Here is a 12,157-nt window from a genome sequence, read left to right as displayed (position 1 = left end):
GCATCGGAGGCAACACAACATATCTACAACCATACAATCTTTGACAAACCTGACAAAAACAAGCAATGGGGAAACGATTTCCATTTTAATAGATGGTGTTGGGAAAACTGGCTAGCCATGTGCAGAAAGCAGAAACTGGACCCCTTCCTGACACCTTACACTAAAATTAACTCCAGATAGATTAAAGACTTAAACATAAGACCTGGCACCATAAAAACCCTAGAAGAAAATCTAGGCAAAACCATTCAGGACATAGGAGTAGGCAAGGACTTCATGACCAAAACACCAAAAGCATTGGCAACAAAAGCCAAAATAGACAAATGGTACCTAATTAAACTCCACAGCTTCTGCACGGCAAAAGAAACAGTCATTAGAGTGAATCAGCAACCAACAGAATGGGAAAAAATTTTTGCAGTTTACCCATCTGGCAAAGGGCTGATATTTACAAATTTACAAAGAACTAAAACAGATTTACAAGAAAAAAACAACCAACCCATTCAAAAGTGGGCAAAGGATATGAATGGACACTTCACAAAAGAAGGCATACATGAGGCCAACAAACATATGAAAAAATGCTCATCAACACGGGTCATTAGAGAAATGCAAATCAAAACCACATGGAGATACCATCTCACGCCCTTTAAAATGGCAATCATTAAAAAATCTGGAGACAACAGATGCTGGAGAGGATGTGGAGAAATAGGAACACTCTTACACTGTTGGTGGGAGTGTAAATTAGTTCAACCATTGTGGAAGACAGTGTGGTGATTCTTCAAAGACCTAGAAATAGAAATTCCATTTGACTCAGCAATCCCATTACTGGGTATATATCCAAAGGATTATAAATCATTCTACTATAAGAACTCATGCACACAAATGTTCATTACAGCCCTGTTTACAATAGCAAAGACCTGGAACCAACCCAAATGCCCATTGATGATAGACTGGACAGGGAAAATGTGGCACATATACACCATGGAGTATTAAGCAGCCATCAAAAACTATGAGTTTGTGTCCTATGTAGAGACATGGATGAACCTGGAAACCATCATTCTCAGCAAACTGACACAAGAACAGAACATCCAACACCACATGTTCTCACTCATAGGCAGGTGTTGAACAATGAGAATACATGGATGCAGGGAGGGGAGTACCACACACTGGGGTCTGTTAGGGGCAAATAGGGGAGGGACAGCAGGGGGTGGGGAGTTGGGGAGAAATGCCAGGTATAGGTTAAGGGGAGGAAGGCAGCAAATCACACTGCCATGTGTGTGCCTATGCAACAATCTTACATGTTCTTCATATGTACCCCCCAAACCTAAAATGCAATAAAAAAATAATTAAAGACATGAAAATGACAACATATCATTTTGTTGCTTAGCAAATTGTGAAGAAAAATGAATTTTTAATAAGCTGTAGTGTGTGTGAACCGAGATGAGCACACTCCGAAAGGGCCTGGTGGGAATGGTGAGGGGCCACTGTCTTGGAAAGCCAATTTGGCAAAAGGTAGTAAAAGCCCTAAGAGTGCATTCCCTTTGATCTACTAACTTCATAGTATAATAATTTAATTTAATAAAAGTCCTCATCAATTCAAATCAACATAGACGAACAATGGTGGGGTCCTGTTTATTTTAGTGAGAAATTGGAAAGAAACTCAATACCCAACAATAAGTGAATGTTTAAATTTTACTATGTCTTTGGATGGAATATTATGAAGCCATCAAAAGTGCCATGTTCTAGGATTATTTATTGAAAGCATTTATGGTATAAGTAAAAATCACGGCACATATAGCATAATCCAATTTCACTAAAAATATATTTCTTTACGTGGGTAGAAAAAAGCCTGAAAGGAAATGGTGCAAACTTAAAAAAAAAGTGTGATGTGACTATGAGAAGTCTTTTTCTGCTTTATTTCTTTTTGCATTTTCTACAAGGAGGTATTATTAGTTTTCTTCTGTTTTTAAAAGTTTCTGTATTGTAAAATATGACATAGATATTGAAGAATGCATTAAAAAGTACAGTTTAATGCATTATTATAAGTTCTCTTTCTTGACCACTACCTGTGTGAATGGTGAGGACCACTGTTCAGCAGCAGTAAGGTTTAGTGAGTAGTAAGGATGGTGGTTATTTAGTAAGTTAGTAATTGAGTAAGTAGCTTAGTATTTAATAAGAAGGAAGGTTGGTGGTTATGATTTAGTAAGTTAGTGAGTAGCTTAGTATTTAGTAAGTAGTAAGCTAGCAAACAGTGAGGACACTGGAGTAGCTGGTGAAAGGTGAAGATGCCTCACTATTTGCCAGCTACTCCAGAAACCTACCTTTTCTTCTCCCAATCACACCCTGTCTGCCCCCAGGGGAAAAATAACCACAATCCTGACTTTTATTGTAATCACTTCTTTGCTTTTTGTTATGTCTTATCACCTAAGCATTCATTCTTAATTTGGTTTTGCCCATATCCGAACATATTTTAAGACTTTCAAAAGTCTCCACATTCTCCTTTCATTCCCTGCCCCGCCTTGTCGGTATAATTTACTTGTTGTAGAGATCAGGTCATCGTCCTATAGTCTGGATTTTGCTGAGCTCAGGCCCATAGTGTAGTTTAAGGTGTTCCTTGCCGTCTGTAGTTCTGGCAAGCTGGCAGTTGAATCACAGGTGCGATCAGAAGCTGACGAATGGTGGTTCAGGACTCATTTCTAAATTCAGACTCTAGAGCTTCCTCTGCTCTTGTCCTCCTGTCATTTTCCAAAGGCAATGACTTACTTTCTGAGACCTCCTGGTTCCTTCCTCTCTTCTGGATCTTTCTTTTTCCTATTTCTCTAGCCTATACCATTTGGATTCGATTCCAGCATTTTGGGAAAGGAGTTTGGGAGTTAGTTCCGAGAGTTTATAGGCCCCAAACTGCTTCAGTCTGTCAGAAAAAGGAAAATCAGAATACGAATTTTAAAAGTAGCTCAAGATAGCTACAGGTTAGAGAATTGGGTAATAAAAATTAGGTTTATGAGCTAAGTTGAACTGACACCTGCAGGGCTGGAGTCTGTCCCGTATTTCACTGACCCGTAGTGATTACAGCCTTCTTGGTCAGATAAAACACAAAGGCAGTGCCTGGCATGGTGGCTCATGCCTGTAATCCCAGCACTTTGGGAGGTCGAGGCGGGTGGATGACGAGGTCAAGAGATCGAGACCATCCTGGTCAACATGGTGAAACCCCGTCTCTACTAAAAATACAAAAAATTAGCTGGGCATGGTGGCGCGTGCCTGTCATCCCAGCTACTCAGGAGGCTGAGGCAGAAGAATTGCCTGAACCCAGGGGGCGGAGGTTGAGGTGAGCTGAGATCGCGCCATTGCACTTCAGCCTGGGTAACAAGAGCAAAACTCCGTCTCAAAAGAAAAAAAAAAAAAAAAACCACAAAGGCAGGATAAAACCAATCATTCCTCTCCAGACCCTGAGGCATACATGTTTGTTAACCACATATTTGCTTTATTGTATGTGTGACGTCACTGAGCACCAGTCAGAATTGTAGAACATCACCTTGGCTTCACTATTCCCTGCTTTCATTTTCTATGTAACAGAACCCATAACTACTGTGTCTTATGCAGCCTACTCGGCAACACATTCTCAGTTGTCTCTGAGGTCTGTGTTTCCAGGGTTATTAGTCTTCAAACTTGGCTCAGGAACTAACTTTGAATGTCTTTAAGCTACAGTGCCTGTTACATAACCATCTGATCTGCAAGTCCTGTCCAAACTCACCTCTTACCCATGGTGTGAATCCCGTCTTAGAAGTGCAAAGCTCCTCTCAGTTCCAGTTACTGTACTTAAATTGGCTCTCCAAGCTTCCCAGTGAGTCCCATCAACTACAGCTGTCCCTCAGTATCTGTGGGGGGATGGTTTCAGGACCCCCGGCCCCAGCATACCCGAATCTGCAGCTGCCTTGTTATAAAATGTCATAGTATTTGTATATAACATATGTATATCCTCCAGTAAACTTTAAATCATCTGTCGATTACTTATAATACCTAATAAAATATAAATGCTCTGTTAATCATTGTTACATTATTTTTTACATTTTTCTAAAAATATTTTTGATCCACAGTTGGTTGAATGGTAGATGTAGAACGCAGTGGATGTGGAGGCTGAGAGCACCTTGGTTTTCTCAGGTCTGCCACTTGCCCTGTTGTTTCTCTCTACTTCCTCCTGCTGATGCCTCACAGGTCTTAGAGCTATTGGTGGGTTGTCCCAACTGCCAACTATATTTTGTTACACTTGGCTATAGGCCTTTGGTTTTGCTGTCTATTTGCCCCTTTCACCGCCCCCTTCCTCAACCTCCTTTTTTTTTTTTAGAATACACATTCTTCTCAAGGTCCATTTTTTAAATTAGGGGAATTCAGGGAAAAAAAATTTGTGACTGCTGTTGCCTTGTTTCCACTATTTCTTCATATTTTACTTTTGGGTTAAAAAATGTTAGAATGTTATTAAAATGCATGAGAGGCTATTTTGCTGGATTTGAGATTTTTGATGTATTGCTTTACTCTGATTATAAGGAAGGAATGGGTTGAAAAACAGAGGTTATTATAAGAGACAATGTTGGAGGCATTCTCTGATGATTTAAAGACAGAAGTTGGTCTGGAAGACATTATGTGTTATGAGAGAAAAGGCATGTGGAGTCTTAAAGGGTGACACAAATTCCCATACAAGACAGGATCTGACCTGACAAATTGTACCAGTCTATGGAGAGGGATGAGTGTTTCTCTCCTCTGATTGTGAGGATATCGTGTAGATTTCTGGAGAGATTCCCAAAAACTCAAGACATGCCACCAAAAGTAAGTGTGCTAGGACCATTTCCTTGGTAAATAAATACAGATGTAGATTTTCTCAGTATAGGATCTAGCATAATGAAAAATAATTATTGTTGTTTTAATATGAGAGTTCCCATCTGATAAATTCAGAGTTTCCCATATAGTAGTTATAATAAAAAGGAAACATTGCTCTGAAGTACATTGTCAGGTACTATAATGCCTACTACGGAATGGAGAAAATAAATTCCTCATTCATTCATACATTTATGCAATCAACTATGGTCATACCTATGTACTGGTTATGCTGTATCAGGTCATGAAACTCAGTGTATAAAAACATTTCTTTTAAAAAATAATTAAAATTAGTCTCAGTGTTAAGATCCTGTTCTTTTTAAAGAGAGGAAAAAAAAGGCTGGGCGCGGTGGCTCATGCCTGTAATCCCAGCACTTTGGGAGGCCGAGGCGGGTGGATCACAAGGTCAAGAGATTGAGACCATCCTGGTCAACATGGTGAAACCCCGTCTCTACTAAAAAAATACAAAAAATTAGCTGGGCATGGTGGCGCGTGCCTGTAATCTCAGCTACTCGGGAGGCTGAGGCAGGAGAATTGCCTGAACCCAGGAGGTAGAGGTTGCGGTGAGCCGAGATCGCGCCATTGCACTCCAGCCGGGGTAACAAGAGTGAAACTCCATCTCAAAAAAAAAAAAAAAGAGAGAGGGAAAAAAAAGTCAATTCCACATGTACTTCCATTACCCTCAATACTCTCCTCTCTCCAGATCATTTCTGGCTAACATGTAATCACTTCAAAATGATCTTTTTCCCCTTATTTTTCTGAGGATAACCTTAAAATTTGGGGCAGGGTTGGGTGGAGTGGGGAGGCAGGTGGCAAGAGGAAGTAGACATCAGTGCAAACACCCCTGGGCTTTGGCCTCAATAGTTGGTGTCTATTTTTTCTCTATCAGATCAGTGATCTGTTCATTCAGTTCTGTCCTTCCTCTTTCTGACCTGTAGGCTCATCAACCCCCTACAGCTCTCTGTCAGCTCCCCTGAATGCTCTTTAATACAAAACAAAACAAAACAAAACAAAACAAGTTTAGGGGCAGTCCTCTGGTTCAAACAGTTCAGGCTAACACCCTACTTTCTTTTGGTTGACTGAAGGGAAACCCCAGACCTTGACTGCTCTTCTGGTCCCCACTGGGAATATAACTCAGATGCCCTCAGTCTCTAGATCTTCAAACACATGTGGGAATTCTGTTATTTCTAGCTCCAATTTCTTTCAAACGAATCCCTAGGACTGAGTGTGTATGGCTGGTGGGCGGGTGGGGGTTTATAGGCCTTTCTTTGGGACATACACCAATATCTCTTGGGAGAGAAAATTGGTTCCCCCATCTTTGTGGCAGATTGCATTATTGTTTACAATTAACCACACAACTCCCACTCCAAAAAAATTATAATCCATGCATGATTTGCCTATGAAACAAGTAGACTTCTCTGTTTACTTGGGGTTTGGCCATATGAAAGGCTTTGGCCAATGGGATTTGAGTAGACATGTCAAGAGACATTGGAGAAGCAGCTTTAAGAGGCTTCATGAGTTTCTAACAGCTCTCTGGCTCTTCCCATCTCCCTTGAGAATTGTCAAGTCCCACCTAGACGAGCTTCGTCAGCTTGGGCACTGGATTGAGAAGACCCATGGAGCAGAACCTCAGCTAACCCAGCATGTAATACAAGTAAGAAGTAAACCTTTGTTGCCATCACCCACTGTTGTTTTTTTTTTAACAGCAAAAGTGATGAATATATTGTTTGTGGCTTTTTTTTTTCTTTCAGCTCTTCAGGTGCTGAAACTCATGAAGTCCAGCTAATTCTAAACCACAGACACTGACTTATGAGACTACTGTCACTGCCATGAGCTTCAAATGTCTATTATACAAGCATCAGATAATTGCCTTCTTCTTTCTCCCTGAGACAGGGAAGGAAATGGCCTAGCTGTCTGAGAAGAATATGTGAGCAGGGCCAGAGAACATGAAATTGTTCAGATTTTTTATCCTGATGGACAAGAATGCATCAAACTATGAAACATAAAATTTGAAAACTCGAAGACATTTGTACTTCCTGGACTCAAGGTATTTATAGGGCAGAGGAAATATCTCTTAAGTAATTATAATGTAGGACGACAAACTATGAAACATAAAATTTGAAAACTCTAAGACATTTGTACTTCCTGGACTCAAGGTATTTATAGGGCAGAGGAAATATCTCTTAAGTAATTATAATGTAGGACGACAAATAGCGTGTCATCAAGGTGTGCAGAGAAAGTGCTGTGGGAGCTCATGAAAGAAGAGGCCTGGAAGGATAGGTAGGATTTGGTAATACAAGGGGAGGGGCGAGAAAGCATTTTTTATTTTTTTGAGATGGAGTCTCGCTCTGTCACCCAGGCTGGAGTTCAGGGCCACAATCTCAGCTCACCTGGGTTCAAGCGATTCTTCTGTCTCAGCCTCCCAAGGATCTGGGATTACAGGCGTGTGCTACCATGTCCGGCTAATATTTGTATTTTTAGTAGAGATGGGGTTTCACCATATTGACCAGGATGGTCTAGAACTCCTGACCTGGTGATCCACCCACGTTGGCCTCTGAAAGTACTGGGATTACAGGCATAAGCCACCGTGCCAAGGAGAGAGAAAGCATTTTTCACTCAAGATGCAGATAGAGCTAAATTACATAGGCAGGAAATTAAGAGGCATGGATGGGGCTGTGACTAAAATGAGGAGAGGAGACTCATGGAAGGTCAGATCGAGGAGGCTCCCCAAGGCCTAGCTGTGGTCCTAAGGAGTGTGGACTGCGAAGTTCTAAGACTGGCTAAGGGCCAAATAGAAAAGGGCTGGAGAGTGGATTTTAGCAGCAGTTATTATTTTAGGAACTTTAGTGACACATAAAGTAAGTGTGCACATACAGCTGGAAAAACAATTCAGATGATGGATTACTCTCCTTAAATGGCTGGTGTACACTGTGTGTATGTGTTTGTTAAACAATCATTACACTTATGAAGTCATTTATGGTTTGTTGTCATTGGTATTGGATTGGTGCAAGTTTCAGCCAAAGAAACAGCCTTGAGGGACGGACTTGCAGAGTAAACAGAGACGGTGCAGACTGCAGTGGATGGTGTGGGCCACTGCAGGCCACCATGAGCTGGCTTCCGGATGACTATGACCCCTACTTGATTGAAGAGCCTAGTGATGAGGACCCGGCTTTGAGCAGCTCTGAAGATGAAGTGGATGTGCTTTTACATGGAACTCCCGACCAAAAACGAAAAACTCATCAGAGAATGTCTTACTGGAGACAGTGAATCATCTAGTGAGGATGAATTTGAAAATAAAATGGAAGCTGAACTAAATTCTACCATGAAAACAATGGAGGACAAGTTATCCTCTCTGGGAACTGGATCTTCCTCCGGAAATGGAAAAGTTGCAACAGCTCCAGCAAGATACTATGATGATATATATTTTGATTCTGATTCTGAGGATGAAGACAAAGCAGTACAGGTGATCAAGAAAAAATAAAAAAAGAAGAAACAACACAAGATTCCAACAAATGCTGAATTACTATATGAGCCTGAAAAAGATAACAGAGATCAGGCCTGTGTTGATGCACAGGGAAGGGGTTACTGTGGTTTGGGACGACAGAGGTCACATCAACAACAGCCTGTTCCAAATAGTGATGCTGTCTTGAATTGTCCTGCCTGCATGACCACACTGTACCTTGATTGCCAAAGGCATGAATCATACAAAACTCAATATAGAGCGATGTTCGTGATGAATTGTTCTATTAACAAAGAGGAGGTTCTAAGACATAAAGCCTCAGAGAACAGGAAGAAAAGGCGGGGCCATAAGATGAGGTCTAACCAGGAAGATGCTGCCGAGAAGGCCAAGATGGATGTGGAAGAAATCTATCACCCAGTCACGGCACCGAATGTTCCACCGAAGTGGCAGTCTATGACAAGGATGAAGTCTTTCATTTTTTCAGTTTTAGCAAGCCATTTCTAAACAGCACAACTGGCATTTAATTACCCAATACCATATATAAGGCAAATATGGACAGTTACTTTCCTCCTGCCTGTTCCTATCCTTAAGTGACATTGAGGAAGCAGTGTTTTCTCTTTATAAAGGATAATAGTTGTCAACCTTCATTCATCTCTCACCCTCTCCTTTTTTTTTCCCTTTGATTTTCCCCTGTATGGATGGGACTGAGATTCTCTTTTTGATGAACATTTGGAAACTATGGGGCTTTTTATTTATTAAAGCTCTTTAGAATTAAAATGTTCTGGGGTTATAAGCAAAAAAAAAAAAAAAAAAAAAAAGAAAGAAAGAAAAAAAGAAACAGCCTTAATTGCCTGCAATTGTTTCCCTATTACTAGGGCACATCTTACTATACTTAGATTTCCTTGGCACTTTAATTCGTGATTTATAAAATAACCATACAATAATGTGAATATACTTAATGCCACTGAACTGTACTTTTAAAGTAGTAAATTTGTTATAGTTTGCCACAAACAAAAATAATAGCCCAGCAGATCTTCATACGGGTTAATTTACACTGAAAGTTTAGAGCCGGAATTTCCTCAGCGCATCTCTCAACGTTAACCGTGAACATGTTCAGGTTGGCTGTGAAGGATGTGACATCCTAGCGCTGGCCACTCTTCCTGGTCCTTCCTGCCCTGCAGGTGAGCCTCAGGGGGCAGGAGAGTCTCTATCCCCGCTCACTTTCGCCTGCAGGAAGGGAGGGCGTGTGTGTGGGTTGGGGGCGTTTAGTGTGAGGGAGGCCACTGGGCAGGCGGCCACGCTCTTCTTCCTCCATCCTGGGGCGGAAGTGGGGACAACAGCAGCTTCAAGGAGTCACTCAGCCGCCTTAACCGCCAACCCGCAAGCTAAGGGACGAATCCAGTGAGAATGTTTGGATCTCGATGACGGGAGATGGAGGTTGCAAAGGCTCTGCGCAGGCTTCTGCCAAGGATCAACTGTCCAGGGCACCCGCGGAACGCTCTCAGGGGCTGTGTGCTGAGATGGGCGGTGGGAGCCTCCCGCCTCTCACTCGTGCTTGTGCTCCCCGCGCCAGCCCAGCTCCGCGCCCCTGCGCCCGCGGCCGTGGCGGGTGAGCACGCACCGCCCGCCGGGGATGCGGTAGCCGCCTCGGCCGCCGCTGCGGGGCCTGCTCCGCCCGGCACATGCGCAGTGGCGACGCCGGACCGGCGCCCTCAGTCTCCTCCTCCGCCGCCTCCCGGTTCCGCAGTCACTTCCTGCAGCTGTTTCCCTGTGGGTCGCGGCGGAGTGAGTTTTGACAGTCAGCCTTGGGCTGCGCAGGGGGCTCGGCGGCGGCCGGCGGACGAAGTTGCTCCAAGGAGAAGCAGGGGCGAGCTGGGCCGAGCCGGGCGCGCGGGGCGGGCGTCCGGGGCTTACGGTGAGTGCGGGCGACGCGAGCGCGGGGCTTTCGGGACCGGCGGTTCCCCCCGAGGCGGCGTCTCCCCGGCTCCCCACGTGACGGGCTGGCGCCGTCTGCTGATGGGGGCGCTGGTTTAGGGCGTTTCACGTGGACCGGGCGGACCTCCGTGCGAGCCGCCGCCTCGGCCCGTGGCAGCCGCGGGATTCCGCCCTTCGCGGCGGCGTCCTGACCGCGCTGAGGCGCGAGCGGGGTCGGCGTGTCGCCGGCGCGTCTGACGGTGTGAGGGGATGTGGCGACGCCGAGGGGTCCGTGGCTTCCGTTCGGATCCGTGAATCCGGAGCCGGCGCGGCGGAGGCTGGAGAACGGGCGCCGCCCCCGAGGCCTCCCCCGCAGCTCGTGGCGCCCTTTGGAGCCCGCCCGGCGGGGACCTGGCGTTAGGGGTTCCTGTTTCTCCCTCACTCCTCCGCTGCGTTCCGGTGACCTCTGAGGAAAGCCCGCCGCCTCTGCCTCGTTTCCGGACTTCCAGCTGCAGACCCCCATTTGCTGAGGCGCCGCCGACGCGTTCCTTCATTCTAGTCTCTTTCCTCAGTTTCTCCAAATGAGAAAGACGTGGTCTGGAATCCGGTGTGGAGAGCAGGCCCCAGGCCAGCCGTGAACACGAAGTATGCCACGGTCGTTCCTTTACGCAGGTTCATTGTGAGGCTCTGATGTTCTTTCATGTCGTCTCAGCTCCTTTCCAAACCCCGAAAGCAGCCGGCGTCAAGCCTTCGTTTGTGCCCTGCAGGCGTCAGGCTGCGTGGTTCTGAGAGCTGGAGAGTGTCTGTCAGTCTTCCGACTGCCCGTTCACACCGTGCAGCAGCTGCACAGTCCCAGCTGCGTGGTGGGAGTCGCGCCGTATTCCATCATCGTGCATTCGCTGAAGGCTTGCTTTTATTCAAGATTTGTATTTCATGCTAATTTTTGTTTGCAGATGTACTCGTATTTGATGTGATTGTCATATGTAGATTTGTTTTGAGGAGTCGACATTGTGTTGATTGTTAAATGTAACAAGAAATAAATTTGGAATATCAAGCTACTCTTTAAAAATTATAAAGATAAAATGCGATAATGGGCAAATGTGTGTTTGGCAAGAATTTTTTCTTTAAATCAGGTAACTTTATCACCTCTGGTAGGAGGCCTTTTGTACTTCTGTGCTTTGAGAAGGACCTTTATTTTGAGGGAAACCTGTAGATAACAGTGGGGGAGACACATGCTAGAATTTCCTATAGTGAAAGTGAGCTTTCATAAAACAAGTCCAGACATGCCTTGGCGATTGGTAGCATTTGGTTTTCTGTTTATATTGCTGATTTCCTTTATCCAGATTTTTTTAAACACCCCCTCTCCACCTTCTCACTAATGAACTATCAGCATGTTTGTGGCAGTGTGACTCGGACAGGTTGTATGGGTAGCTTTTTAACATTATGAATTATTATTAGATAGTTCAACTTTTTGAAAAGCTGTTCTTTGTCTACTTAGTTCTCTTGTCCAAAATGACCATATCTGTCTTTGCTTTCTGGATATCTTTGCTTGATTCAGTTAAGAGAAATAATGCCATACAGAGAATCTGACTTTTTAAATGTTCAAACTCTATATTGCTCTTATGTTCCCAGAGATATGGGCAGTACCCTTCTGATTAAAAATTAAATAGTATTATTTTTCTAAATTTTGTGATTAATGAGAAGTATTGTTAGATTCTATGACTAATAATTATGCACTTTGCCTTTAACTACATTATTTTCCCATCACACTGATTTCCTTTGTTGCCTCCCCACCCCAAATTTCATATGAAAGTTGTTGCTTTATATACAGGTGCGGTGTAGTTATCAAATGTGGTAAAATAGACTTTAACTTTTCAAAATTTACTTGATCCCTTTTAGTAATTCTGTTACTGCCATAAT

General features: G+C 43.8%; 1 protein-coding gene and 1 pseudogene across 7 annotated transcripts in view; both read left to right on the top strand.

The window, feature by feature from the left end:
* Positions 1 to 7,904: 7,904 nt before the first annotated feature.
* LOC100402413 (E2F-associated phosphoprotein pseudogene) lies at positions 7,905 to 8,910 on the top strand (annotated as a pseudogene).
* A 506-nt stretch (positions 8,911 to 9,416) lies between these two features.
* The window catches only part of ZMAT3 (zinc finger matrin-type 3), a 46,567-nt gene continuing 43,826 nt past the window's right edge, over positions 9,417 to 12,157 (top strand). For 3 of the 7 annotated variants that reach the window (XR_013527013.1, XM_002758094.7, XM_008981238.5), the window contains exon 1: positions 10,061 to 10,238. The gene's annotated coding sequence lies outside the window, so the exon portion shown is untranslated. Of the gene's footprint in view, positions 9,505 to 10,060; positions 10,239 to 11,045; positions 11,371 to 12,157 lie in introns of those variants that run through there. The other 4 variants (XM_078350192.1, XM_078350191.1, XM_054245359.2 and 1 more) reach the window with 2 other exon arrangements.

The sequence above is a fragment of the Callithrix jacchus genome, chromosome 15, assembly GCF_049354715.1.
Source record: "Callithrix jacchus isolate 240 chromosome 15, calJac240_pri, whole genome shotgun sequence".
Taxonomy (NCBI): Eukaryota; Metazoa; Chordata; class Mammalia; order Primates; family Cebidae; genus Callithrix; species Callithrix jacchus.
The sequence above is the reverse complement of the archived record's forward strand: the minus strand, read 5'-3'. Positions and strand labels throughout refer to the sequence as shown.